At 38.6% G+C, this 27,194-nt stretch overlaps 1 protein-coding gene across 3 annotated transcripts in view; it reads left to right on the plus strand.

Annotated features, from left to right (window-relative positions):
• The first annotated feature begins 187 nt into the window (after window positions 1-187).
• DENND2B (DENN domain containing 2B) overlaps window positions 188-27,194 on the plus strand; it is a 205,787-nt gene continuing 178,780 nt past the window's right edge. The window contains exons 1-2 of one of the 3 annotated variants that reach the window (XM_012456708.3): window positions 188-1,055; window positions 20,123-20,221. The gene's annotated coding sequence lies outside the window, so the exon portion shown is untranslated. Of the gene's footprint in view, window positions 1,056-16,674; window positions 20,222-27,194 lie in introns of those variants that run through there. The other 2 variants (XM_064365206.1, XM_064365200.1) reach the window with 2 other exon arrangements.

A 27,194-nucleotide genomic window follows, 5' to 3' on the forward strand; every position in this document is an offset into this window, starting at 1 on the left:
CGCGCGGTTGCCAGGTTAACTGCTGAGCGCTGTAGGCGGGGCGCGGGGCGCGGGGCGCGGGTGGCCCCTGGCCGGGGACCGGGGACTGAGTCGAGCCAGCCGCCCAGGGCATCTGTCTGCGCTGTCGGAGGAGCTCCTGGGCGTGGGGCTGGCACTTAGAGGGCTGTTGCGCTGCTTAACTTGATGAATCTGGGGTATAAAGGCAGGAGGTCTCCTGTCGGGCTAAAAATTTTGGGGTACCAGCTAGGTAGACAACATAGCGAGAACCTGTGTCCCCCCCCCCCCCCCACACACACACTAGCCAAGAGTGGTGGTGCGCACCTGTAGTCCCAGCTACTGGCGGGAGGATCGCTTGAACCCGGGAGGCGAAGGTTGCGGTGAATTGAGATCGCGCCACTGCACTCCAGCCTGGGCGACAGAGCGAGACTCAGTTTCAAAACATCGTGGGGAATAAGACAAGTGCCTCCAACGCCTCCTTCTGCTTGGTCTACATTTTGGGGTGTCGCTACTCTTGTTTGAGGAGATGATTAGGCCAACGTGGCCTTTGGAGAAGGGAACAGCTCGGGATGGAGGCGAGACGGAGGCGGGGCTGTCTGCAGCTGTTCCTGACCCCCGGGGCAGGGGGCGCCTGAGGAGTTGCAGGGTCTCTTATAGTCCTTCACTGCGACTTTCTCGCCCGTCCACTGGGAAGTACGGATTCACACATTTTTGGAGACCTGTTCTCTTGGGGTCTGACTCCATTTTTCAGGAAGACTGCACCATGTTTAAGTAAGGAACTGTGAATTGTTACCTGTCACTCCACTCCGCTGGTTTTTTGGTAGGAGGTACAGCCCAGACTCTCAGTGTTAGTGACTCAGCCGCACCACCCAGCGCACAGCAAAGCGTTGATGCTTAGGAAGGTCCCGTTTGAGGGACACGCTCAATGGGGATCACTTTAAGGGACACAGAAATCCTTCTTTAAGTCTCCTCTGTGGTTAATGAAAAAGGAAACAAAGAAACCCTCCATCCTCAGCTAGTCTCAACAGATGGCTTGATGAGCAATTATGAGGTACCAGGTGAGTAGTAGGCGACCAATACGATCTCCGACCTCTGTCTGTACTATTTAACTTTTGCAAATTTCCTGCTTTCCCCTCATGAAAAACAGAAAAACAGTGACTGAAACCCTTCATTATCCTGGAGATGCTTTTTCATTTTAGTGGTATTCCAAAACATTTCCTTCAGTAAGGGTTTATCAAGTGCCTCCTGTAGAACACAGTGGTTATACATGCATGGGATCCTGTATATCCACTCCAGAGAGCTAGTTTGAATTCTGACTCTGACATCTTTTTTTTCTTCATTTTTTTCTTTTAAATTTTTTTTCTTTTCTTTTTCCTTCCTTCTTTTTTTTTCTTTTCTTTCTGAAATGAGAGTATCCCTCTGTCAGCCAGGCTGAAGTGCAGTGGCACGATCTCGGCTCACTGCAGCCTCGACCTCCTGGGCTCAAGCGATTCTCCTGCTTAAGCCACCATGCCCCGCAAATTTTTAAACATTTTTTGTAGAGACAGGGTCTCACTATGTCGCCCAGGCTCTCTGCCACTTTTTTGCTCTGTGATTCTGGGCAAACACATTACTTCTTTGAGCCTCACTTTTCCTCATCTCTGTATCTGGGGATTTCAGTTAGAACCAACTTCTTTAGACTGAGCTTCTTGAGGGCAGGGACTGTATCCCTAGTGTTTAATGAGTTTAAGGTGCATCTAGTATTTACTATTTTGTCTGTCACAGTAAGGGTTAAAAATAGCTCTTGAATGTGTGAATTGGGTTGCCATAAGGATTTTGTGAGATAATTCCTGTAAAATGCTGAGCACAATGCCCTGCAAAGAGTAAGTGCTCCGTAGACTTAGCTAGCATTAGTATGTGCCAGGCACTGTCCTAGAAGTTGTGGAGAACAGAATGCGGATCAGACTAAAGAAGAATTAAAAAAAGGAAAGAATGCACATAAAATCTGTAATGCCAAAAACAAAATATTCGGACATCCCATAAGATTGACACACATAAAATGCTATGATGCTTAGGAGACTATGTTCAGCCGGAAGGATCAAGAAAGGTTTTGCAGATAATACAGTTTTCAAGCTAGGCCTTGAAGGATGGCCTAGGAATTCGTGAGAGAAGAGGTAGATAAGATACCTTTTAGTTGCTTTTACAATAAATGTGGTTGGAGTGGGACCAAATTTGGTCCTCTATTTTTTTATGGATTTCAAGGTTTTAGCGCCATAGCTTTTAGTTGTGTCTATGTAACCAAGAACAGGCTATTTAAACCATCCTCTATTTCAGTTTTTCCACCTATGAAATGAGAATAATAATAGCACATTCCTCATAGGGTTATTGTGAGGATAAAGTAAGTTAATATATATAAAGTGCATTAATAGTACTTGGCACATAGAAGGTGCTCAGTAAGTATTAGCTAGTATTATCTTAATCAAGCTTCAGCCTGCCCTCCCAAAATACACTGTCACCCAGTACCACAGCCACAACTCATCTTACTTGTCTCTTCCCCATTCTATTTTAGTCGTTCTAGTCGAACCATTACTTTCTTTTTGGCAGGTCAGCTCTTTGAAACCTTTTCCAGCGGTTCCCAGTTGCCACCTCTGTTGCTATAGCCTTAAAAACATTTTTTTGGGGTACTTTCCCAATCTAATTTAAATTATGTGTAGTTATGTTTTCTTCTTTCCCAACAGCCTATCAATATCAACTCCTTGAAGGGAGAAACTGTTCCTTATTTGTCCCTAAACATTCCAGGGCCTGTTAAGTAGTAGGTGTTCAATAGATATTTGTTGAAATTACTCTGATTTAACTTTTAAGTTAAATAGACCTCTGTTAGCCCAGATAAAGAAGTGGCTTTGTGGTAGTTCACACCTGTAATCCCAGCAGTTTAGGAGGTTGAGGTGGGAGGATCCCTTGAGGCCAAGAGTTTAATACCAGCCTGGGCAACATAGTGAGACCCCTGTCTCTATTTTTAAAAAAATTTAAAAATTAGCCTGGCATAGTGGCTCGCACCTTGTAGTCTCAGCTACTCAGGAGATTTAGATGGGAGGATTGCTTGAGCCCAGGATGTTGAGGCTGCAGTGAGCTATGATCGTGCCACTGCATTCCAGCCTGGGCAACAGAGTAAGACTGTGTCTTAAGGAAAAAAAAAAAAGAATTGGCTTTGCTATTAAAAAAAAAAAAAATTACCTACATGCACTTTAATGAATGTAATGAATATTCAGTTGTAACTACATTTCTCAGAATTTAACATTTAAGAAATCTATGGGAAAGAAGATGCTTGGAATGAAACTGAAGCCAAAAGACTGATTCTAAATTAAATCTTTACATTTATTTTTATTTTTCTATTTGTAAATATATTTATGTGCATATTTATAATTTTAAGGTTAATCCTGTAAACCACAGATTGAGAGACTTGAAAGACTCCTTCTTTATCTTTTTTAAGATTACCTGGGAGTAATGATAGAACATGACCTACCATGAGATCCCTTGTGGATCAAATACAGCCCACGCCAAATGAAAGCCATTGGTGAGAATTGAAAATGGAATCATAAATGGAGAGAGGGCAACTAACTAGGAATGTGCTTGGTCGACAGAGAAATAAACTGTTAGTATTGACAGAGAAATAAACTGTTGATGGGAGTTTTTTTAATGACCTCTAGCTTTACAAGGGTAATTTCACTATGGAGAACAGATAAAAGTTGTCAAGGTTCTATGTTTTGGAGTAGATGAGTTGAAAGAGGTCTTTAATTGCGAAATGAGAAAAGAGACTGGTGCTGTATTTGGAACTTTGTGAGGAGAAAAAACAAGTCCAGTGAAAAGCAATGTAAATTCCTTTTCTTCATGTGAAGGGGGCCAAAAAGGGTTAAAAACCTAGGATGCAAAAGTGGGTACTGGGCCAGAGTTAGACAATGATTTGTACTGTACATACCAGAAACTGTATGAATTATTTTATTTGACACATGGTATTGTTATTTCTCCAGCAGGCTTAAGAGCTTTGGAATCATCACAGCTTTGTAAAGTAGTGTTGCAGTCTGAGTCATTAGATCATTCATTTAGCCTGATTACATCAACTCATTGGGTTATTGGGGAATGAAAGAAACTCATTACCAAAATTGTCATCTTGATGATATAGATTAAAGAAAATGAATCAAACTTCTGAGAATTAATTTTTATAATCTGTTTAAAATTGAATGGGAGTTAAAAAATTGGTTATAGAGGAGGAATGATTCAAATCTTGTCATTTTTAAAAGTCAGAGATTAAAGGAATAGTATTTGGAAGATATTTAATATAAACAGTTGAAATTCATATAGAGGTTTTTTTAAAAAGACTACTTTATTCAGGTATAATGTATATATGATAAAATTTAGCTGTTTTAAGTATATACTTCAATAATTTTTAGTAAATTTACAGAGTTGTCAACATTACCAAAACGCAGTTTTGGAACATTGTCATTACCTGAGAAAAATCCCTAGTTCACACCATATGCAGTCAGTTCTCAGCTCCTACCTCTGGACCTGGGTGACCACTGTTCTGCTTGCTGTCTCTATGAATTTGCCTTTTCTGGACAATTCATGTAAATGGAATCTGATCATATGTGACCTTTTTTTTTGCCTGGCTTCTTTTAATCAGCATAATGTTTTCAAGTCTCACACATGTCGTAGCATGTATCAGTATTTCATTCTTTTTTATGACTGAATACTACCCATTATATGAATATACTACATTTTGTTTATCCATTTACTGGTTGATGGGTCATTTGAATTGTTTCTAGTTTGGGGCTATTTTGACTGATAATGCATTAATAAGACTTTGTGTGGACACGTTTCCATTTCTCTTGGGTAGATACTTAGGAGTGGAATTGCTGGGTAGTACGATCAATATCAATATAGGTTTAACATTTTAAGAGACTGCCAAACTGTTTTCCAAAGTGACTGTGCCATTTTACATTCCCCCAAGCCATGTATGATGGTTCCAGTTTTTCCACATCTTCCCCAGTACTTTTTATTGTCTTTCTTATTGTAGTAATTCTAGTGAGTATGAAGTAGTATCTCATTGTGGTTTAAGTTTGCATTAACTATGTTCTTCATTGTCAAAATTGTTTTTATATTCTAGTTAAGTTGTATTTCCATAAAATTTAAATTCAGTTTGTCAACTTCTGTGTAACAACTATTGATGTTTTGATAGAGATCATATTGAATTCATAGATCAATTGAGGAAGAACTACAATCTTAACAATATTGGGTTTCTGAATTTATGAACATGGAATGTCTGTCCCTTTATTTCAATTTTCTTTAGTTTTTTTTTTTTTTTAACAATGTTGTGTAGTGATTAGTGTACATCTTGGGCTTCTTTTAACAGATTTATTAAGTATTTTTATGCTGTTGTGAATGAAATTGTTTTCTCAATTTCATTTTCAGATGAAATTATTGCTACTGTATAGAAATATATTTGAATTTTTCATATTGATATTGTATCCTGTAGCCTTGTTAAACTCATTTACTTATTATAAGAATTTTTTTTTGTAGATCCTTTAGGATTTTCTACATACTGGATCAGATCTTCTGTGAATAAAGAAAAGCTAACTTTTTTCTTTTCAATTGGGATTTTTTTTTCTTGCCTAACTGTACTGGCTAGAACCTCTACTACAATGTTGAATAGAAGTGGCAAGGGGAAAAATCTTTGCCTTGTTCCCAATTTTAGAGGCAAAACATTCAGCCTTTTACCATTAAGTATGATATTTATTTTTTGTAGAGGCTCTTTATTAGGTTGAAGAAGTTACCATCTATCCAAAAAAATATGTTTTTAATTAGCTTCTTCAGGTTGAGAAGTTTCCTTCTATTCCTAGTTTAGTGAAAGTTTTTAATCATGAATTATTGTTTAAGTTTGTCAGATGCTTTTTGTACATCCATTGATGTGACCATTTGGCTTTTATCTTTTATTAATTTAATATGTTGACGGAATTGATTTTTGGATATTAAGCCAATCTTTCATTTATGGAATACATCCCACTACATGATATATGATCCTTTTTATATGTTGTTGAATTTGGTTTGCTAGTGTTTTACTGAGGATTTTTGTGTGTGTATTCACGATGGATATTGATCTCTAGTTTTCTTGTTTGTGGTCTTTGTCTCTTTTGGTATTAGGATAATATTGGTCTCATAGAATGATTTAGGAATGTTCTCTCTATTTCTTGGAAGAGTGTGTAGAATTGATACTATTCTTAAGCATTTGATTGAAGCCATCTGGGCCTGGGCTTAATTTTGTGGGAAGATTTTTAATTACTAATTCAACCCTTTTCCTTGTTTTAGGTCTACTTATATTTTCTATTCCTTTTTCTTTTTTTTTTTTTGGGGGGGGGGACAGGGTCTCACTCCTATTGCCCACGCTGGAGTGCTTTGGCACAATCACAGCTCACTGCAGCCTCAACTCCCTGGGTTCAGGAGATTCTCCCATAGCCCCTTGAGTAGCTGGGACTACAGGCATGCACACCACCAGGCCCACCTAATTTTTTTGGTACTTTTTTAGTAGGGATAGGGTTTTGCCATGTTGCCCAGGCTGGTCTTGAACTCCTGAGCTCAAGTGATTTTATATTCCATCCTGAGTCAGTTTCAATACTTGGTATCTAAGAATTTGCCCATTCACTTAAGTTGTCTAATTTGTTGACAAAAAGCTATTGATAATATTCTCTCACAACCTTTTTTATTTAATATCTGATTATGGTAATTTGTGTCTTCTCTCACTTTTTTTTTTTTTTTTGATACAGAGTCTCACTCTGTCACCTAGGCTGGAGTGCAGTGGTGCAATTTCAGCTCACTGCAATCTCTGCCTCCCAGGTTCAAGTGATTGATTTGATTCTCCTGCCTACACTACCTGAGTAACTGGGATTACAGGTGCACACCACCATGTCCAACTAATTTTTGTATTTTTAGTAGAGAGAGGGTTTCACCGTGTTGGCCAGGCTAGTCTTGAACTCCTGACCTCAGGTGATCCACCTGCCTTGGTCTCCCAAAGTGCCGAGGTTACAGACATGAGCCACTGCACCTGGCCTTTAAAAAAATTTTTGTGATTGCTCTAGGAATTAGAATATGCATCTTCATTTATCACAATCTACTTCTTTTTTGTTTCTTTGTTTGTTTTTGAGACAGAATCTTGCTCTGCCACCCAGGCTGGACTGCAGTGGTACAAGTGCAGCTCACTGTTGCCTCCACCTCCTGGGCTCAAGTGATCCTCCCAACTAAGCCTTCTGAGTAGCTGGGGCCCCAGACACATGCCAATACACCTGGCTAATTTTTGTATTTTTGTAGAGATGGTGTCTCACCATGTTGCCTGGGCTGGCCTCTAACTCCTGGGCTCAAACAATCTACCGGCCTCAGATCCCTCGAGTGCTGGGATTACAGATGTGAGCCCCTATGCCTAGCCACAATCTACTGATTGATAGAAACTTAATTTAGGTAAAATATAGAAACTTCTCTCCAATATAACTCCATAAGCCCCCCTCTTGTGCTGTTATATTACATTCGTATATTACAGATCCAACAAGATGGTGTTATAATTATGCGTTATATGCTCTTATGGCTTTTAAAGAAGTTAAGATAAAAAATGACAAACATATATAGAGTTCTTTATATTAACCCACATATTTACTATTTCTGATGTTCTACATTTCTCTCTGTAGATCTGAGTAACTCTGAAATCGATTTCTATCAACCTGAACAACTTCCTTCAATATTTCTTATAAGGCAAGCTGGCAACAACAAATTTTTTCAGTCTTCATTTATCAAATGTCTATTTCACCTTCACATTTAAGGGCTTTAAAGGCTATTTTTGCTGGATATAAAATTTTTAGTTGGCAGATTTTCTTTCCTTTAAGCACTTTAATATTATATCCCTGTTTTCTTAGCCTCCGTTGTTTCTGATGAAAAGTCATCTGTTAATTTGATTGTGGTTTTTTTTGTAAATGATAATCCATTTTTCTTTGCTGCTTATGAGATTTTCTCTTTGTGTTTGCCTTTCAACAATTTAACCTTGGTGTTGCTAGGTATGGACCTCTTTGTGTTTATGGTACTTGGAGTTCTTCTTATATGTGTAGATGTGTGTTTTTCCACAAATTTATAAACTTTTCAGCCATTTTTTCTTTAATAATTTTTTCTGTCCCTTTCTCTTTGTCTTCTTTTTCTGGGACTCTCCTTTTGCACATGTTAGTATGTTTGGTAGTATCTTTAAAATCTTTGAGGCTTGTTCATTTTTCTTCATTCTTTTTCCTTTCTTTTCTTCCAATTGGATAATCTCGATTGATCTATCTTCCAGTTTACTGATTCTTTTTCTGTAATCTCAAATCTGCTGTTGAGCCCATCTAGTGAATTTTCATTTTAATTTTTTTTTCACTCTGTCATTTCTGTTTGTTTTGTTTTGTAATTTCTTTTTATTAATATTCTCTATTGTCACTGTTGCCATACTTTCTTTTAATTTTTCACATTTGGTTCTCTTTAGTTCTTTGACAATATTTACAACAGCTGCCTTGAAGTCTGCCTGTTAAGTCTAACATTTGGGCCCCTACAGAGAAAGTTTCTATTAACTGCACCTTTTTCTGTATATGGGCCCCACTTTTTATTTGTTTGTATGTCTTGCCATTTTTGTTGAAAACTGAACATTTTAGATCAGAGGTCAACAATTTATTTCTATAAATGACTGGATAGAAGATATTTTAGGCTTTGTAGTCCATGTGGTCTCTGTTGTAATGTGAAAGTAGCCATAGACAATATGTAAATTAATGAATATAGACGTCTTCCAATACAACTTTATTTTAAAAACAAGCAGTAGGCCATAATTGGACCATGGGCTATAGTTTGCTGATTGCTGTTATAAATAATATATGACAGCACCTCCAGATTCTGATTTCTGCGCCTACCTAAGGATTGATAATATTGCTGTTGTTTGTTGGTTTATTTGTTTAGTGAGTTGCCTGGGCTAATTCTGTAGTCTTTCTCTCCTGTAGTGTGTAGTTACTGATATCTCTCCTTAATTTTTTCCCTTCTAATTCTTGTTTTTATTTTGTTTTATTTTATTTGTTAAGAGATGGGGTCTCACTATGTGTGCAGGCTGGACTTGAACTCCTGCGCTCAAGCAGTTGTCCCTCCTCAGCCTCTTGAGTAGCTGGGACTACAGACATGTATTACTGTGCCCAATTTTTGTTTTTATTTTTAAGTCTGATTCCTAGGAATTGCCCCTGGGTCAACATAGCTAGTGGTTAGTTGATAATAGGGAAAAGATTGTACTTAAACATCTTGAGCCTAGTAAGGCTCTACTCTTTGCTAATTAATCTGTGTATGGTTTAGGGAACACATTTAAAATTCAGTCAAGGCCAGGTGGCTATGGCTTATAGCTATAATCTCAGTGCTTTAGAAGGCTGAGGCAGGATGACTGCATGAGACCAACAGCTCGAGATCAACCCAGGTAACATAGCAAGGCCCTGTCTTCACAAAAAATTTTAAAAATTAGCTGGGCATGGTGGTGCATTCTTGTAGTCCTAACCATAGGAATCCGATTGCTGGAGCCTTGGACTTCGAGGTTATAGTGAGCTGTAATCGTGCCATTGTGCTCCAGCCTGAGCAACCAAGTGTGACCCTATCTCTAAAAAACAAAGAAATAAAGTTCAGTCAAGTCTGCCCCAATTTTATTTCTGTGTATGCAAGGCGTCACATTCAGCTATTGACATCTGTAGCCCAGTGGGGTCTCTCCTGGCCATGAGCATAACCACACACTTGTACACAGCCTTCCAGACCACCAAGGATATCAGGTTCCACTATGACTGTCTTATTCCCTAGATCTCCTTGTTAAATTTCTGGCTGGTCTGTTACTTGTCCCAACCCAAACTGCAGTTTCAACCAGTGATTATATTGACTTTCCCTGATTGTTTACCACCATAATCACTTGTTTTTGACAATATCCTAGGCACCAAATTACATTGTAGGGCTGCTGATTTTCATGGATTTTTCTGTCCTGATAGAACTACTATGTTGGAGCTAGGGGTAGGGAGGGTAGGGGTTAGAAAAACCCAAGATACCGTAGATTTGTATTTTTCTTACCAAGATTCAATAGTCCGTTTGTTTTTTCTTTTATAAATGATTTTTAATTTGTCATGTGCCTCTGGTCAGTTTGTTTATTTGTTTGAGATTGAGTCTGGCTCTATTGCACAGGCTGGAGTGCCGTGGTGTGATTTCTGCTCACTGTAATCTCTGCCTCCCAGGCTCAAGCAATTCTCCTGCCTCAGCCTCCTGAGTAGCTGGGACCACAGGCATGCACCACCACACCCAGCTAATTGTGTGTGTGTGTGTGTGTGTGTGTGTGTGTGTTTTGTAGAGATGGGGTTTGACATGTTGGCCAGGCTGGTCTTGAATTCCTGACCTCAGGTGATCCACCTGCTTCAGCCTCCCAAAGTGATGGGATTGCAGGCATGAGCCACTGTGCCCAGTCTCAGTTTTCAAAATCCTGAAATGATTGTTTTAACAGTTTTGTATAGATACTCCTCGACTTAGGAAGGAGTTATGTCCTGATAAACTCATTTCGCATTCTAAGTTGAAAATATTGTAAGTCAAAAATCCATTTAATACACATATCTGCAGACATTATATCTTAGCATAGCTTACCTTACACATGTTCAGAACATTCACATTTAGCCTGAAGTTGGGTAAAATCATCTAACACAAAGCCTATTTTATAATAAAGTATTGAATATCTCATATAATTTATTGAATACTGTACTGAAAGTGAAAATCAGAATGGTTGTGTGAGTATTCAACATATGGTTTCTACTGAATGTATATTGCTTTTGCACAATCATAAAGTTGAAAAAACCTAAATCAAACCATTGTAAGTTGGAGACTACCTGTACAGTTTTATTGTGGCTTTTTGTTAGACGATTTGCCAACCTCCTCACTCTACCATTCTGGAAGTGTCCTTTGTGTAGAGTTTTAGTGTCCTAAAAAAGGTCACAATATTTCCTGACAGATCCAGCAGTTTTCAAAAATTAATATATTGATCATCCTGTTCCCTTCCAATTTTATATTCTTCCTAACCTTTTTGTAATATAATTGTGGACTCTCTTAAGGCTTACTTTTATATATTATTTTAGGATAAAGCTTATATGTATCCCTTCCATCAATATTTATTTGTTCAGTGGACAGTTATGAAACCTCTGCTGTGTATTGATACTGGAAATGTATTTTCACTCCAGGAAGCTCTAACAAGTAGAGTAGGTAGCCATATCTCCAGGTTAGTATTATACCAGTTCTAGAGAAAATTTTATATTTCCTAGCTGATACTAAGTTTATCTAATTATAATTATAGATATACCCTATTTTAAGAAATGTTAAGTTATACAGTGATCATATTACTGAAAATATACTGCTTGCATTCAAGTATTTATATCTGTCCATTTTGTGACAGCTTTTTCCAGTAATATACCATGCCCTCCACAGTTTTTTCCAATTTTTAAAATTGTGATAAAATAGACCAGTCGTAGTGTCTCACTTTGGTATTTGCAGCACTTTAGGAGGCCGAGATAGGAGGATCTCTTGAGGCCAGAAATTTGAGACCAGCCTGGTCAACATAGCAAGATCCCATCTCTAAAAAAATGAATCTTTTTTTTAACAAAACATAAAAATAAAAAAACAACACACATAAAATAAAATATACTTTTCTAATGATTTTTAAGTGTATACTTCAGTGGTATTAAATATATTCAGAACATTGTGCAACCATCACCACCATCCATCTCTTCTCATCTTGTAAAACTGAAACTGTGTATTCATTAAACAATAACTCCCTATTCTTCCCTACTTCTAGCCCCTGGAAGCCACCAATCTGTTTTCTGTCTCTACGATTTTGACTACTATAAGTACCTCATATAAGTGGAATCATACAGTATTTTTCTTCTCATGACTGGCTTATTACACTTAGCATAATGTCGTAAAGTTTCATCCATGTTGTAGTATATTGTAGAATGTCCATCCTTTTTAAGGCTGCATAATATTCTATTGTATGGATATACCACATTTGCTTATCCATTCATCCATGGATGGACGTTTTTGTTGCTTCCACAGTTTAGCTATTGCAAATAATGCTGCTATGAACATGGGCTTATAAATATCTCTTTGAGACTCTGCTTTCAACTTTTGGGGTATATACCCAGGGTGGAATTGCTGGAACATATGGTAAATCTATTTATAACTTTTTGCAGAATCACCATACTGTTTTCCACAATGACCATACCACTTTACATTCCCACCAAGAGTGCACAAGTGTTCCAATTTCTCCATATCCTCACGACATTTGTTATTTTTATTTTGTCTTTGTTTTCCTTAATGGTAGCCATCCTAATGAGTATAAGATGGTATCTCATTGTAGTTTTGATTTGCATTTCCCTAATGATCAATGATGTTGAGCATCTTATCATGTTGTTATTGGCTATTTGTATATCTTATTTTGAGAAATGTCTAGTCAAGTTCTCTGCCCATTTTTGAATTATGTTGCTTGTTTTTTGTTGTTGAGTTTTAGGAGTTCTCTACATATTCTGGATATTAATCCTTTATCAGATATAGGATTTTCAAATATTATCTCTCATTCTGTGGGTTGCATTTTTACTCTGTTGCTGGTATCATTTGGTGCACAAAAATTTTTAATTTTAATGCAGTCCAGTATATCTATTTTTTCTTTTGTTGCCTGTGCTTTTGTGTCATGTCCCAAAAACGATTGTCAAATTCAATGTTTTGAAGCTTTGGCCTTGTGTTTTCTTCTAAGAATTTTATTGTTTTAGGTCTTGCATTTAAGTCTTTGATTCATTTTAATTTTTGTATAGCTAGTAGGTAAGGGTTTAAGTTCATTCTTGCAACAACGGCCACTTGCCTCTTTTTCTGCACATCTATAATCAGAAGCAGCAATCAGCAGACAGAGCACAGACTGCCGACGTTTGAAGGACAAGGTCATTTTTGCCCATGCTGGCTCCAGCAAGCTGTTTCAGGAGATGTGTACAACTGCCTGCCATGGGGGTGGAGCATGGATATCTTCTCCTACACTAAAAGCTGAAATTGACCAAAATTAACCACAATTTAAGTCCAAACTTTTTCCTGGAAATCACAAACCTTCAATAGACTCCAGAGTTCCAAAATAATTACATCAGACAGATGCTGCTGGTGCAAATGTTGTCTATCTGGGGAGAGACAGCAGCTTCCTGCAGCTTCCTACTCCTCCGAAATGCTCTCTCCTTCTCCACATTTTGTCCAGAGAACATAACTGGCCTCCACACAAAGATTCTTTATTCTTTTCTCCCCATCCCCAATAGTAATGAAGGCGAAGATGTTCCATTTGGGAAGAAAGGGCAGATTGGGTGTACACTGGAAGATAAGGATGGTGGTTGTGGATCATGGGGAAGGACCCCAGAGTTGAGGTAGCTCAAATTGTTATGTGGGGAGCCTTGGCTAAAGAATATAGAAGGTAGAGAGGTATGTCACCTTTTATATTACTTTATTACTTCAATTAGGGAAGTTTGGCCTTCTATTGTGACCAGGAAAGACTGGAAATCATGTGGGTGGGGCAGAGGATGCTTCCAGCGTAAGAAAGGAGAAAGAGAAGATGGATGGTTAGGATTGGAGCTGAATAGAATATGTGGCTGGTGGGGAGAGAAAGAGGTACAAAAAGACTGAGTAGGCTTTATGCAAGACAGAATTCTTTGGTTGACAGTAGGCATTCTCAGTTAACACATAGATTATCATCCTTTTTGCAGTTAAATAAAATAAAATAAGGTGAGGTAGGAGGATTATTTTAGTAAAGATAGTACTGGGATTTTCAAATCTATTTTCTGTTATGTAGTGAGGACAGAGGGAAAATACTAGAAAATATTTCCAGCATATTGATTCTAAACCTGGTTCTCTAGCTTAATCTTTGACTACAACTAAATTATTTAATCTGCCTAAGCATTATTGCTAGCACTTATGAAATGAGATGTTAGAAAAAAATTAAGATAATGCAAAATATTTTGAAAAATTATTTGCTATATAAATGTAAGAAAGCGTCGTTCTATAATGTTGAAGTATTAAGAGCTGCTGCTAAATGAAAATTTCTCATAAGATAACTTCACCAAATCATGATGGAAATTAATGGAAAGATAAGATTTAATTTACTGCAAAAATCCAACTGACCTGTACTGTATACATGTTTATTGAGGAGTGAGGTTCATGTATGTTAAAAGTGACAGACAAACCATTTATTTAATTGTCATAAATCCTACAAAGTACTATCATTTAAAGTTTCTCAGTGCCCTTTTCTGCGTATCGTATTGATGCTAGTTTAACTCAGTACATTTGCTTTATAAAAAGCCAGAGAAAGATGAGTCTGTTTATCTAGGTCCTCTGAAGCATTTCCTGCCAGGCAGTTGATATGCAGCCTTGGCATAATTTCAGGAAACTGTTTGCTTCTGTTTACCCTTCCCAGATACAGCATCTTCTAAGAATTGAGATGAGGAATCTCCTTTAACTTTTTTACATTTTAGAAGTATACTTTATTCTAACACTTTAGAATGCTTTTCATGTAAGAGCAATGAAAATCTTGGTGTCTTTAAATTAAAAGGAAAATGTGTATGTGTTAGTGCTTCACTAGTAGAAAAGGCGAAGTCTTAAAGTGAGTTAACCCAATAAAATGTACTCAGAAGAATATTCCTAGGCCGGGCATGGTGGCTCATGCCTGTAATCCCAGCACTTTGGGAGGCTGACATGGGAGGATCACTTGAGCCCAGGAGTTTGAGACCAGCCTGGACAACGTAGTGAGACTTATGTCTACAAACATTTTTTTTAAAATTAGCCTGGCGTGAACCTGTAGTCTCAGTTACATGGGAGGCTGAGGCAGGAGGATCACTTGAACCTGGGAGGTCGAGACTGCAATGAACCATGATTGTGCCACTGCACTCCAGCCTGGGTGACAGAACTGAGACCCTGTTTCCCCCCGAAAAAAAATTAGAAAAAAATATTCCTTTCTTATAATATTGTGCAGATTAGTCTCTCTTTCAGAAAACTCAGTGTAATTATAGCTGAACATATAAAACTTGTTCATTATGGGATATTTGTCAACATTTCCAAAACCCGTTTTCACCGTGAAAAAGAACCCACCACTGTTTCTTCAGAATAGTATGCCTTTCTTGATTCAATTATAATATTTTTCTTTTTATATAACATTTCAGAAATATTCAGTTATGTGGTATAGGTGTTATATTTGAGAAATAAGTTACTCAACATTTTTATTCCTTATAGGGAGCCAATTTGTTTCTAAATATTTTAAATGCTCATTATATAGTTAGAAATGCAGGAGTGTATTATAGCTTTATTGTACCCCCAGAGTACATATTAATTTAATTACTATGTATAAACATATTTTTGAGAGAATGTGGTGGCAAATGTATTAATTTAGAGATTGAAAGCTTGAGATGTGGAAAGATATAATAACTTGATGAACATACTACAGTTAATTATGAGCAAATTTATATCCTTTCTGCATAGTGTTGTTACATAAACTAATTATCACTTAATTCCTTTGTCCTTCCAGAATGAATTTAAAAAGATTCTATAATTTTGGCCAGCACTAGAACTATAGGCAGCAGTGGGTGGGGAAGCAGGATGAGAAACTGTGATGAGACTGACATGCATGGCATGGGACAGGTGGCAAGAGAATAATTTAGTTTGTGATCAGTTCTAGGGCAGGGGTCAGGAACCAGATAAGCATTTCAGATTGTTAGCATATTCGTGATGCAAGATTAGAACAAAGATCATGGATCAGAGCCACATGGCCTCTGAATGGCAAGGATCAGGGCAAGCAACCAGTCAGAGACAGAGTGGAGGAGGTTGTCACACAAGTACCAATGGGATTGATAGATGGGGAAGAATGAGCAAATATCCAGAGTTGGAAGTCTCAAGTTTAAGTTCTGCCATTAGAATCTGGCCCCTTAGTACTTCTGGACAACATAGATCTCTTACTGCCCACCCTCCTTTCCTCTCTTTACAGGTTTCAGACTTAGTTGGAAGACATGACTCTGGCTTTAACACACTGATATTGAAGGCTTATGGGCTGAGATGACTGGCTCCCTGTTTAAGGGAATCAGAAGTCAACATAGCTTGCAGAGTGAGATCTAGAGAGTTCTACCTTAAAGGGTAGAGTTATAAGGCCAAAGGATCCAGCAAACCAAGGGTCATCATTGGTACCATGCATGAAGAGTTATCTTTATCTTGTGAAATTGGTGACTTTGCTCCATTCTGTCTTATCTCTGTTTTGAAACCATGTTGACTCCTAGACTGCCTGGCATTGTAACCATCCAATCACTGAATTACTGCCTTAATCCAATCCTGTACACCTACCATAACTTAATTCTTAGGATTTCTAGCTAGAAATTTCTAGAGAAAATTAAAAATAGAAAATCGTAATCGGGTGTGGTGGCTTGTGCCTACAATCTCAGCTACTTGGGAAGTGGAGGTAGGAAGATTGCTTGAGCCCAGGAGTTTGAGGCTGCAGTGAGCTATGCTTGCACCACTAGACTCCAGCTTGGACGACAGACCCTGTCTCAAAAAAAAAAAAAAAAAAAAGGTTAGGGTGAAACAACAGAATGACTGGATGGGTGGGATTTTTTTTTTTTTTTTCTGTTAGTAAACTAGTATTAGTATCCTTTTAGGGACTGAGCTCGTCCCCACCTTCACTGAATTGCTTGTCGTGGAGAAAGCCCTTAATAAACGTTGGTCGAATAGTGAATTAGAGGGTCTGCAAGTGATCAAAGTAACTGAATGAGAGGCGTGAGAGAGCAACTTCTGACACAGCCATAGGGGCTGAACGCATTTTTAAGATGTGAGAGAGATAGAACTGTATCTCTATACAGGTGGGGTGTCTTCATTCCTAGATTTTATGCTGTGCACACTAAACAAATGGTTTGTAAAGATTCAAAACATTGCTTAAGTCAGCCAAAACAGTTTTTCTATTAATCTAAAGTTTGAGTAAGTCAAATTTTGAAGATGATGGAATCTAATTGATAACTTCCTTACTCCTTAACCTGTAGATAATCTCCCTTTTTAAAGTGCTCATTATAGTAGTGATTATGTAGAGAAAAAGCCTCTGATGAAGATGTGGTATAAAATTGTACTCTTTGTTCAGCAAGTTAAAACAAGCTGATCTGTAAGCAATTATTATCTTCATCAAAATTCCTAGCTCTAATGTTTTGGCTTCATAGGCCCAGCACGTATGCCTTCTCAAACAATTGGATGGATTTAAAACACTTACGAGATGTTTGTGCTTATATCTTAACATAGCATCAGTTCAACAGGAAAAAGAAAAAAAATGTAAGATTTGGCATTAGGGCTTAGTTTGAAAAAGAAAATCAAACCAAACTAAAGTAAACAAAAAGCCCCTAATGACACTTAATCCCTGCACAAGAATGAACATTCTTCATTTAGCCTTGTAATGCCCTCAGTAGCAGTGCTCTAGTTAGAGTTCAGGAGTGTCTTTCTTTTCTTCACTCTTCAATCACTTGACATTTCTTGAAAAAAAAGTTATCAGAGTACTTGTTGGCTAACCATTATTAATATTTTATATGGGTCATATATTCTAAAGAGATCTCTTTTTGCCTTTTCTTTGGTTTTATTTGTAGTTATCCCAAATGAAAACAACAACAAAATGTGTTCTGTATTCTAAGAGCTGTTCATGTGCTCACCTGGGTGAGGAGATGATTCAAAACTGAATTAATTTTTTGAATTCTGTGCAAGTAACTGTGTGCAAGTGACAATAATGAATGTGCCTTTCGGCCAGATGCAGTGGCTCATGCCTGTAATCCCAGCACTTTGGGAGGCTGAGGCAGAAGGATCACCTGAGGTCGGGAGTTTGAGACCAGCCTGACCAATATGGAGAAACCCCATCTCTACTAAAAATACAAAATTAGCCGGCCATGGTGGGACATGCCTGTAGTCCCAGCAACTCAGGAGGCTGAGGCAGGAGAATCGCTTGAACCCGGGAGGTGGAGGTTGCAGTGAGCTGAGATTGTGCCATTGCACTCAGGCTGGGCAACAAGAGGAAAACGCCACCTGAAAAAAAAAAAAAAACAAAAAAAAAAGAATGTGCTTTAGATAACATTGGGAATGTTTATTTTAAAAATAATAATCTTTAAAAATTGATTGGTCTATTGATTGAGACAGACTGTCACTCTGTTGCCCAGACTGGAGTGCAGTGGCGCAATCACAGCTCACTACAATCTCAACCTTCTAGGTTCAAGTGATCCTCCCACATCAACCTCCCAAGTAGCTGGGACCACAGGCATGTATCACCATGGTTGGCTAATTTTTGTATTTTTTGTAGAGACAAGGCCCTGCTGTGTTGTCTAGGCTGCTCTGCAACTCCTGGGTTCAAGCAATCCACTCACCTTGGCCTCCCAAAGTGCTTTGATCACAGGCATGAATCACAGTGCCCAACCAAAAAATGATAATCTTTTAAAATTAAAAATAACCATAGATGTTATTTTGAAACTTACGTAATATTTTTCTAGTGGGTTAGGTTTCTGGTTACATTCTATGCCTAATTAATGATGACATAGTCAAATATTCATACTGTATGGTCACCTGAAATTATTTCAATTCAACAGCTATTTGTTGAGTAACAGCCATTTGCTAGGGGATAAAGATGGAGCTTATACTGATAGATAAATAAGCCATGCTTTCAAGAGGCTCAAAAGCTAGCAGTCAGCAGATTGGGTCATGGTGAGCAATACTTATGAACAATTGTTATGGACTATGGAACTGAGCCTTGGGTGCCAAGGGAGGGAGTAATCCATTCTGCCAAGGGGTAGGAAGAAGTCAGAGAAGGCTTTATTAAAAAGGTGATATTTGAGTTGGATCTATCAGAGATGTTAACTTTCATAATATTTTCTGGGAAATGACAAGTTGTTTATGAGATTGAAGCATAGGACGCCAGAAGCCAGCAATGTAGTGTAAAGTTTGAGGTGTCTGTGGAACATCCAGGTGCAAATATCCACAAGGTAATTAGAAGTTCAGGTCTAGAACTTTAAAAGAGAGAAGTCGGAGCTAGAGATAACAGTTTGGCAATATCAGCTAATTTAATTGAAACCCCATGCAAGTAGATAAGATGTCCAGGGGTAGGCTACATGTAGAAGAGAGCTAAGAAAAAAATTTCCAGTTAAAGAGTATACAGAGAAGGAAATAGTAAATGAAAGGCATTGAAAAAGAGTGGTCATAGAGACAGGAGTTGATAGAAATGCTAAGAGAATAGAGAAGGTCAAGTAAGAAGCTCAGGATGCTCTAGAGAAAAGGCACAACAAGAACAAGACTGGCCAGGCACGCTAGCTCATGCCTGTAATCCCAGCACTCTGGGAGACCAAGGCAGGCAGATCACTTGAGGTCAGAAGTTCGAGACCAGCCTGGCTAACATGATTAAATCCTGTCTCTAGTGAAAATACAAAAATTAGCCAAGTGCAGTGGTGGGCGCCTATAATCCCAGCTACTCAGGAGGCTGAGGCACAAGAATCACTTGAACCTGGGAGGCAGAGGTCACAGTGAGCCAAGATCATGCCACTGTATTCTAGCTTGGGTGCCAGAGCGAGATTCTGTCTCAAAAACAAACAAACAAAAAGAACAAGACAGAGCATTTGAAAAGTAAAAATATTATAGTTGAAAATTTAAAAATTGATAGAAGAATTAGAAGAAAAAATTTATAAAATTTCCCATAAAGTAGAACAAAAAGACAGTAAGATGGACAATTAGGAGATCAATCAAAGAGATCCAACATGTAAGTCATAGGAGTTGTAGAAAGATACATTTGAGAAAATGCATGGGATGAAATTATTTAAAAAAAAAAACCAATACAGGAACATTTACTGGAACCATAGAACTTGAGCCTCCAGATTAAAAAGGGCCACCAAGCGTCTTAGAACAATGTTTGAAAAAGTACCCATACTAAGGCACATCACTACGAATTTTCAGGAAAAGATCCTACAAGCTTCCAAAGACAAAAATATATACATTATATTTCCAAACTGATAAAAAAAATTTACCTCCTCTGCAGCCTTTCACAGGAAACCACTGGAGAAGGTACTCACAAAAATGAAGGGGAAGAACAGGAAAGAGGAAGACAGGAGATGAAAGAAACAGGAGATTCAACATGGTAAGGCTCGTTCTTCAAAAGAGGTAGAGTAAGCATGCTTCTGAGACAGGAGGTGGGGGAATGAAGATACATTTGGACATGGTAGGGGAAAGTTGAGGGAATTTGCACTTCTCCTTTCTCAATGGTGAAGGTAGGGTTACCTGCTGACAGTGAGCATTTGGATGTTTTGGGAATAGACAGGCTTGGGACAGTTGCTGTGGGGAACAAGAAGAGGATGAAAATCACTAGGAATGAAAGGATTGTTGAGCAGTATTCAGTATTGGGAGGAGGTTTGTAGTGAAGCCTGTCAATTTTATTTATTATTTTTTTAGAGACGAAGTCTTGCTACCTCCAGGAGATAACACATGTAATTATAGCCACTGCGACCTCGAACTCCTAGCCTCAAGCTGTTCTCCTGCCTCAAGGCCTGTCATTTTTAGAAATAAGGTAGTTTTTCTGTCAGTCAGCTTTCATGCGATTTATTGGAGATCACTTTCTCCTGAGATGCTCTGAAGATGCATTTTGCAACACAAACTGAATTATTGTCAGAAAAGGATTTATTTCTTCACAGTATTGAAGTCTCTATTCTGGAAAGCTGAGGCTCTTAGCAATTACATATTATAAATCACATTTGGTAGTAAAAACCACACACACACACACACACACACACACACACACACAGAGTTCAAAGTGACAGCTTCCAATGCATCCGTATCTTAGGCTTTTTGAGCTCTTAAATGTTTTGGCTCTTCAAGTCTTGATTAGTTGAAAGTTGACTAATGAGTTTCTAGGAGGAAGGAATTAAGAACAGCATGGAATGCCGATTATCCTAAAACAAACAAACAAACGAAACCAAAGGAAAATAGAAGCAAAGAAGGAAAGTAGATGTAAAAGCTTGGCCTTCCAGGAGACTGAAGATGGCCTTGCTCTCTGTGGAATGTCAACCAGTCAACCACGTTCCCCAGCCTAATGGAAGTGTTGGGGTAGGCTGCTGCTTAGTTAGCAATAGAGTAGATGCGTGGAAACTACCACCACCATTCTATTGGTACCTAAATGTTCAAAGTCATCACTCTGACTGTACAAATGTTAATGTGACTGACCTTTTTATAACTTACTGTTTCAGTAGAAACTCTCTAAGCATTTATCGTTCCATTTGCCGGGGGAATAATTATTTTATTGAAATGCGTATTTGAATCCACTAACGTGAATTTGGTCATCTCTGAACTTGGCATCTCCTCCTTGTCTCTAACTTCTAGTCTAGAATTTCCCATAATTTTTTCCTATATGTGCCTTGCATAGAGATTCTGATTCAGGATATCTGGAGATGTCTTGGACCAGAGCATTGCATTTTGAAAACCTTCTCAGGTGATTTTTTTCTCCAGAGGACGAATATTTTATTCTTTAAAGAATTTATAAAGAAATTGGAAGATGACTATAGTTCTCTCTGGGTGATTTTTGACATGCACCAAAGGTTATGAGCTACTTTTGTTTTTAAAGTTATTTTCCTCAAGTGCATATCATGTCACTCTTCTCAAAAATATTGTCTCCTCGCATCCTTCGGAATCAAATTCAAATTCCTTCATATTGCCTTCATGGCCTTCCTGGATCTGATCCTGTATCAGTCCGTAGGAACTAAGCTTATGCTGTAATAACAGCTTCTAACATTTCAGTGACTTAAGACAATGAGGATATTCCATATATATCCAGCATGCCCAGCATGGCTCAGTAGGGAGGTACTGGTTTATTCAGGGACCCAGTCTGCCTCAGTCTCACATGGCTTTGGATTTATGTGGCAGAGAAGAGAGGCATGGACATCTTTCACCTATTCTTCAATGCTTTGGCCTGGAAGTGACACATGTCACTTCTGCTCACAGCCTGTTGGCTAGATGAGGGTTGGATAGTCACACGGCCCTGCCTAACTGCACGGTGACTAGGACGGTAGACTTCTGTGGACTGGGAAGTATAACAGTGAGCCCTAGTGAGTCCACCTTTTAAATAAATGTTTGAGGTGAAATTTACACAACATAAAACTTGACCATTTTAAAGTGTGTAATTTAGTGATATTAATTATAGTCACAATATTGTGCCACCATCACTTCTATCTAGTTCTAAAACATTTTCACCACTGTCAAGGAGATCCCATACCCACTAAGCAGTTACTTCCCATTTCTTTCTCCCCCTGAGCCCTGGCAACCACTTATCTGCTGTCTCTATGGATTGACCTGTTCTGGATAGTTCATGTGAATGGAATCATACAATATGTGACTTTCTGTGTCTGACTTTTTTTCAACTTAGTATAATGTTTTCAAGGCTCACCCACACTGCATGTATCAGGATGTGATTCCTTTTTATGGTTGAATAATATTCCACTGTATAGATACACTACATTAAAAAAAAAAAGCCATTCATGGCCAGGCATGGTGGCTCACACTTGTAATCCCAGCACTTTGGGAGGCTGAGGCAGGCGGATCACCTGAAGGCAGGAGTTCAAGACCAGTCTGGCTAACATGGTGAAAACTCGTCTCTACAAAAATTAGCCAGGCATGATGGCGAATTCCTGTAATCCCAACTATTTGGGAGGCTGAGACAGGAGAATCACTTAAACCCGGGAGGCGGAGGTTGCAGTGAGCCGAGATTGTGCCATTGCACTCCAGCCTGGGTGACAAGAGTGAAAATCCATCTAAAAAAAAATGAATTCAGTCGTTGATGGACGCTTCGATTATTTCTACCTTTTGGTCCTGCATATAGTGCTGCTACAAACTTCTGTGTACAAGTATTTGAATACCTGTTTACAGTTCTTTTGGGTATATACCCAGGAGTGGAATTGCTGGTCATATGGTAAGTCTATGTTTAACTTTTTGAGGAACCACCTAACTGTTTCCCAATTAATTTACCTTTTGAACTTGCTACGTCAGTCAAATGAGGACCAGTCACTGTTTTTACAGCTAGTTTCTCACTTTCTTTTTTTTTTTTTTTTTTTTTTTTTTGAGGCGGAGTTTCGCTCTTGTTACCCAGGCTGGAGTGCAATGGCGCGATCTCGGCTCACCGCAACCTCCGCCTCCTGGGTTCAGGCAATTCTCCTGCCTCAGCCTCCTGAGTAGCTGGGATTACAGGCACGCGCCACCATGCCCAGCTAATTTTTTGTATTAGTAGAGACGGGGTTTCACCATGTTGACCAGGATGGTCTCGATCTCTTGACCTTGTGATCCACCCGCCTCGGCCTCCCAAAGTGCTGGGATTACAGGCTTGAGCCACCGTGCCCGGCCCTTTAGTTTCTCACTTTCATGGCTCAGGCAATTGCTTTGGTTTAAAATTTTCTCCCCTTCTTTTCTATTGATTGAAGTAGAAATTCTAATAGTCATTGAAGGTTCAGGTCCAACCCTCTTTCTCTCAATTCTAGTAAGAGTCTCTACTACTTCTGCAAATTCCCATATTTCCTCCTCTTTATTTCTTGTATGCTATTTATTTTTGAGTAGTTATTTATTAATGCCTTTATCACCAGATTTTAAATTTTCTTACACAACTTATTTCTCTTTTATTCTCCCCAGTGTCAAAAAACAGTCTTTTGCAGATGTTTAATAAATGCTTTTTGAATGAATAAACAAATGAATAAGGAGCTATAGATACAATGGTGTTTTTTTTGGGGGGTGGGCTGTGGATTTTTGTTTTGCCAGTAAGATGGAGAATGACAAGATAATATTACATTTCATAATTCTGGTTTCAGGGATGCATGTTGGGTAAAATTCAGTGAATTCAGTGACAGATATAAATAATTATTTTATCTGGAGATAATTCATTAAATCTAAGACTGATACCATCAGAACAAAGATTGGTAACTAGTGTTTCAAAGGAGTAAATTTTTAGATTTTAATTTCCTCCAGTAAAAAATTATCTTCAGGCTGGTCCAAGTTCAGTGATGTTTACAGCTAATTGATCACAACCAGTTACAGATTCCTTTGTTCCTTCTCCACTCCAACTTCTTCATTTGACTAGCCTTAAAAAAAAAAGTATCTTGAAGCCCATGAGAGAAGAAAGAAGGATGAGACAGTGGAGTGAGGGGACTGTCCAGGTTGGATGAACCTTTCTGAGCTTGTTTTTGTCTCCTGTCCATCTAAAAGTCACCTGGCATCTCATCTCATTTACTCGCAGATCCAGTCTGCCCAGCATCAGCAGTTAAGCTGCCTTATTACTTTCTTTTCTTCCTTCCTTCCTTCCTTCCTTCCTTCCTTCCTTTCCTTCCTTCCCTTCCCTTCCCTTCCCTTCCCCTTCCTTCCTTCCTTCCTTCCTTCCTTCCTTCCTTCCTTCCTTCCTTCCTTCTTTCTTTCTTTCTTCCTTTCTTCTTCTTCTTTTTTTTTTTTTTGAGACAGAATCTCGCTCTCTTGCCCAGGCTGGTGTGCAGTGGCATGATCTTGGCCCACTACAGGCTCCGCCTCCGAGGTTCAAGCAAGTCTCCCTGCCTCAGCCTCCCAAGTAGCTGGGATTGCAGGTGCCTGCCACCATGCCTGGCTAATTTTTGTATTTTTTAGAAGAGAGGGGGGTTTCACCACGTTGCCCAGGCTCGTCTCAAACTCATGAGCTCAAGAGGTCCTCCTGCCTTGACCTCCCAAAATGCTGGCATTGTAGGAATGAGCCACTGAACCCGACCCTCATTGCCCCTTCAATGAACACATATGATATTACAGGCAGAGTACCTAGAAGGAAATCATTGTTTCATGAGTACTAGACCTGCAAACCTGAAAATTTCTAGAAAATCTTAACCCTTCTGTCCCTCAAAGGGAAAAAAACAAAACATGCCAGAGCAAAATCCATGAACCAGAAAACCCAGACAACTTACCATGCTTAAGTGCAGGATTTAAAATAGCAAAAGGAAGTAAAGCCCATCTTTGTGATATCAAGTTCTATTTTGGTATATAACAAAACAGTTGAATTATAAGGCTCTCAAAGTTAAAATATTAAACAGACCCTTAGCTATAAGATGTGTTGCCAGGCATCTGTATGGAATATAACCATGTAATCAAGGCATATTGTACTTCTCTGCACAAAGAGAACCAAAGCTACTGCTTCTAAAGATTAGGAAACTTTCATTAGACTGACAGAAGACAGTACAGAGGAAATGGCTTGGGGTGGAGGAGACGTATGAGAGAGGATGAAAGGAACAGTATTCATACTATCCAAATTAGAGCCAGGATGTTTATGCTCAGATCTTGTCTTGGCTCTGTGTTGAGGGGCCTGAATAATGGGAACATGGGAAAGTGTATCTCAGACCCCTAAATTAGGCAGTAAATTTACCAAATTCCTCCTACAAATGCTTCCTATTTGCAGCAGTCTCTGCACATTTCTGAATATATGCTGTGATTAAAGTCCAAAGATGGCTAATGCTAATGATCCCTTCCTCTTTTCTGTTGCTAGTATCCTCCCATGGCTATTTCATTCTGTTGTTTATAAGTCACATGTCTCTACAACAGGATTGTAGCCGTATGAGGAGTGTTTTCATTTATTCAGACAGCATGTATTTACTGTGTGCTTATTTCATGCTGGGCACTGTGCTAGGTAGATAGGATGTAATTATTAGCAAGACAGGCTAGGCTGGTGTCCTCAAAGAGCTTGCCATCTCTTTTAGTACTTTATATATAGTTGACCTTGTTTGTCAAGTGATGTGAACATTAGGTAAATGCCAATTTCTAAATTAGTACTATTTAAAATATTGCATTAACAACATTTCTGATGTCAGTGTCTCTAATACATAATTTGGCCAGTATTAAGATGAATTAATAGTCACATATGTGAAGTTTAGACTCAAGGCTATATTTAGACTATATTTAGAACATTTAAGGGATATTACTTTTCTTTCTGAGAAAGCAGATCTAATGAAGGTTTTTTCCTAAGAATTAAAACAGTTCCACGCATAATTTGCAATGGAATTGGCAAACAAAAAGAACAAGTATTTATATCTCATTACTGCCCTCTTACATTGCTTCAGCACATATAAGAGGCAGCAGCAGCAGCTGCCAAAGATGAAAATAATTATTGTCCTGGGTATGAATAGAGAAAATCTTGATGCTGGTTGTTGTCTTTCCTTGCAGATGTTACTTACAAGAAAAATGAGACTTTAGTAGAAGTTCCAATAGTTTTGAAAATGGGAGACTTAAGAACCTCCTTAGAGAGCTCAGAGAGCTGCAGGTAGAATTTGCCTGGAGGGTTGCTAAATTCTGTGGCTTGCCTTCACATTCAAGAGTTCTCTTGTTCCACGTTTGGAGCAGAACCACCCTAACGTGTGACTGGAGAGACTGGAAAAGACTGGAGAGGGTTAAGTTCATCCAAATATGGCCCAGGTCTCCTGAAGGGTTCAAGCACTTCAGTGAACTAGACTAGAAACTCACTTACATTGTGAGTTTGGAGTAAAACCTGTTCTGATTAAAGTAAACCTGTTCTGATTTTTGGCCTTTGTGTTTCCCACTGTGCCTCAGCAACAGCTGAAATCTTGGGCTTTCCTGATATAGAACCAACTCAACCAGAAATTGATTTATTTTTCACATGCACACTGCATCACACCATATATAAGGCCCTCTGCTAGAAAGGCCCATCTGGGGTCCTTTGGCATCAGTATTTTGGAGACAAAGAGTTAATACTAGAAATTCATGTGTAATATCCTTTTTTGGCAAAGGAATAGTAGACTTTATCAGTTTGGTTCTTGCCATTATTTGTGTTACATCTTGACCAAGTTAAATTATTTCCAGGATGTACCTTTTTTTTTTTTTTTTTTTTTTTTAAAGACAGAGTCTTGCTCTGTTGCCCAAGCTGGAATGCAGTGATGCGATCTGCAACCTCTGCCTCCTGGGTTCAAGGGATTCTCCTGCCTGAAGGCTCCCTAGTAGCTGGGATTACAGGTGTCTGCTATCACTCCTGACTAATTTTTATATTTTTAGTAGAGATGGGGTTTCACCATGTTGGCCAGGCTGGTCTTGAACTCCTTACCTGAAATGATCTGTCCACC

The sequence above is a fragment of the Aotus nancymaae genome, unplaced genomic scaffold (genome assembly GCF_030222135.1).
Source record: "Aotus nancymaae isolate 86718 unplaced genomic scaffold, 86718_ANA_hifiasm-v0.15.2.pri h1tg000059l, whole genome shotgun sequence".
Taxonomy (NCBI): domain Eukaryota; kingdom Metazoa; phylum Chordata; class Mammalia; order Primates; family Aotidae; genus Aotus; species Aotus nancymaae.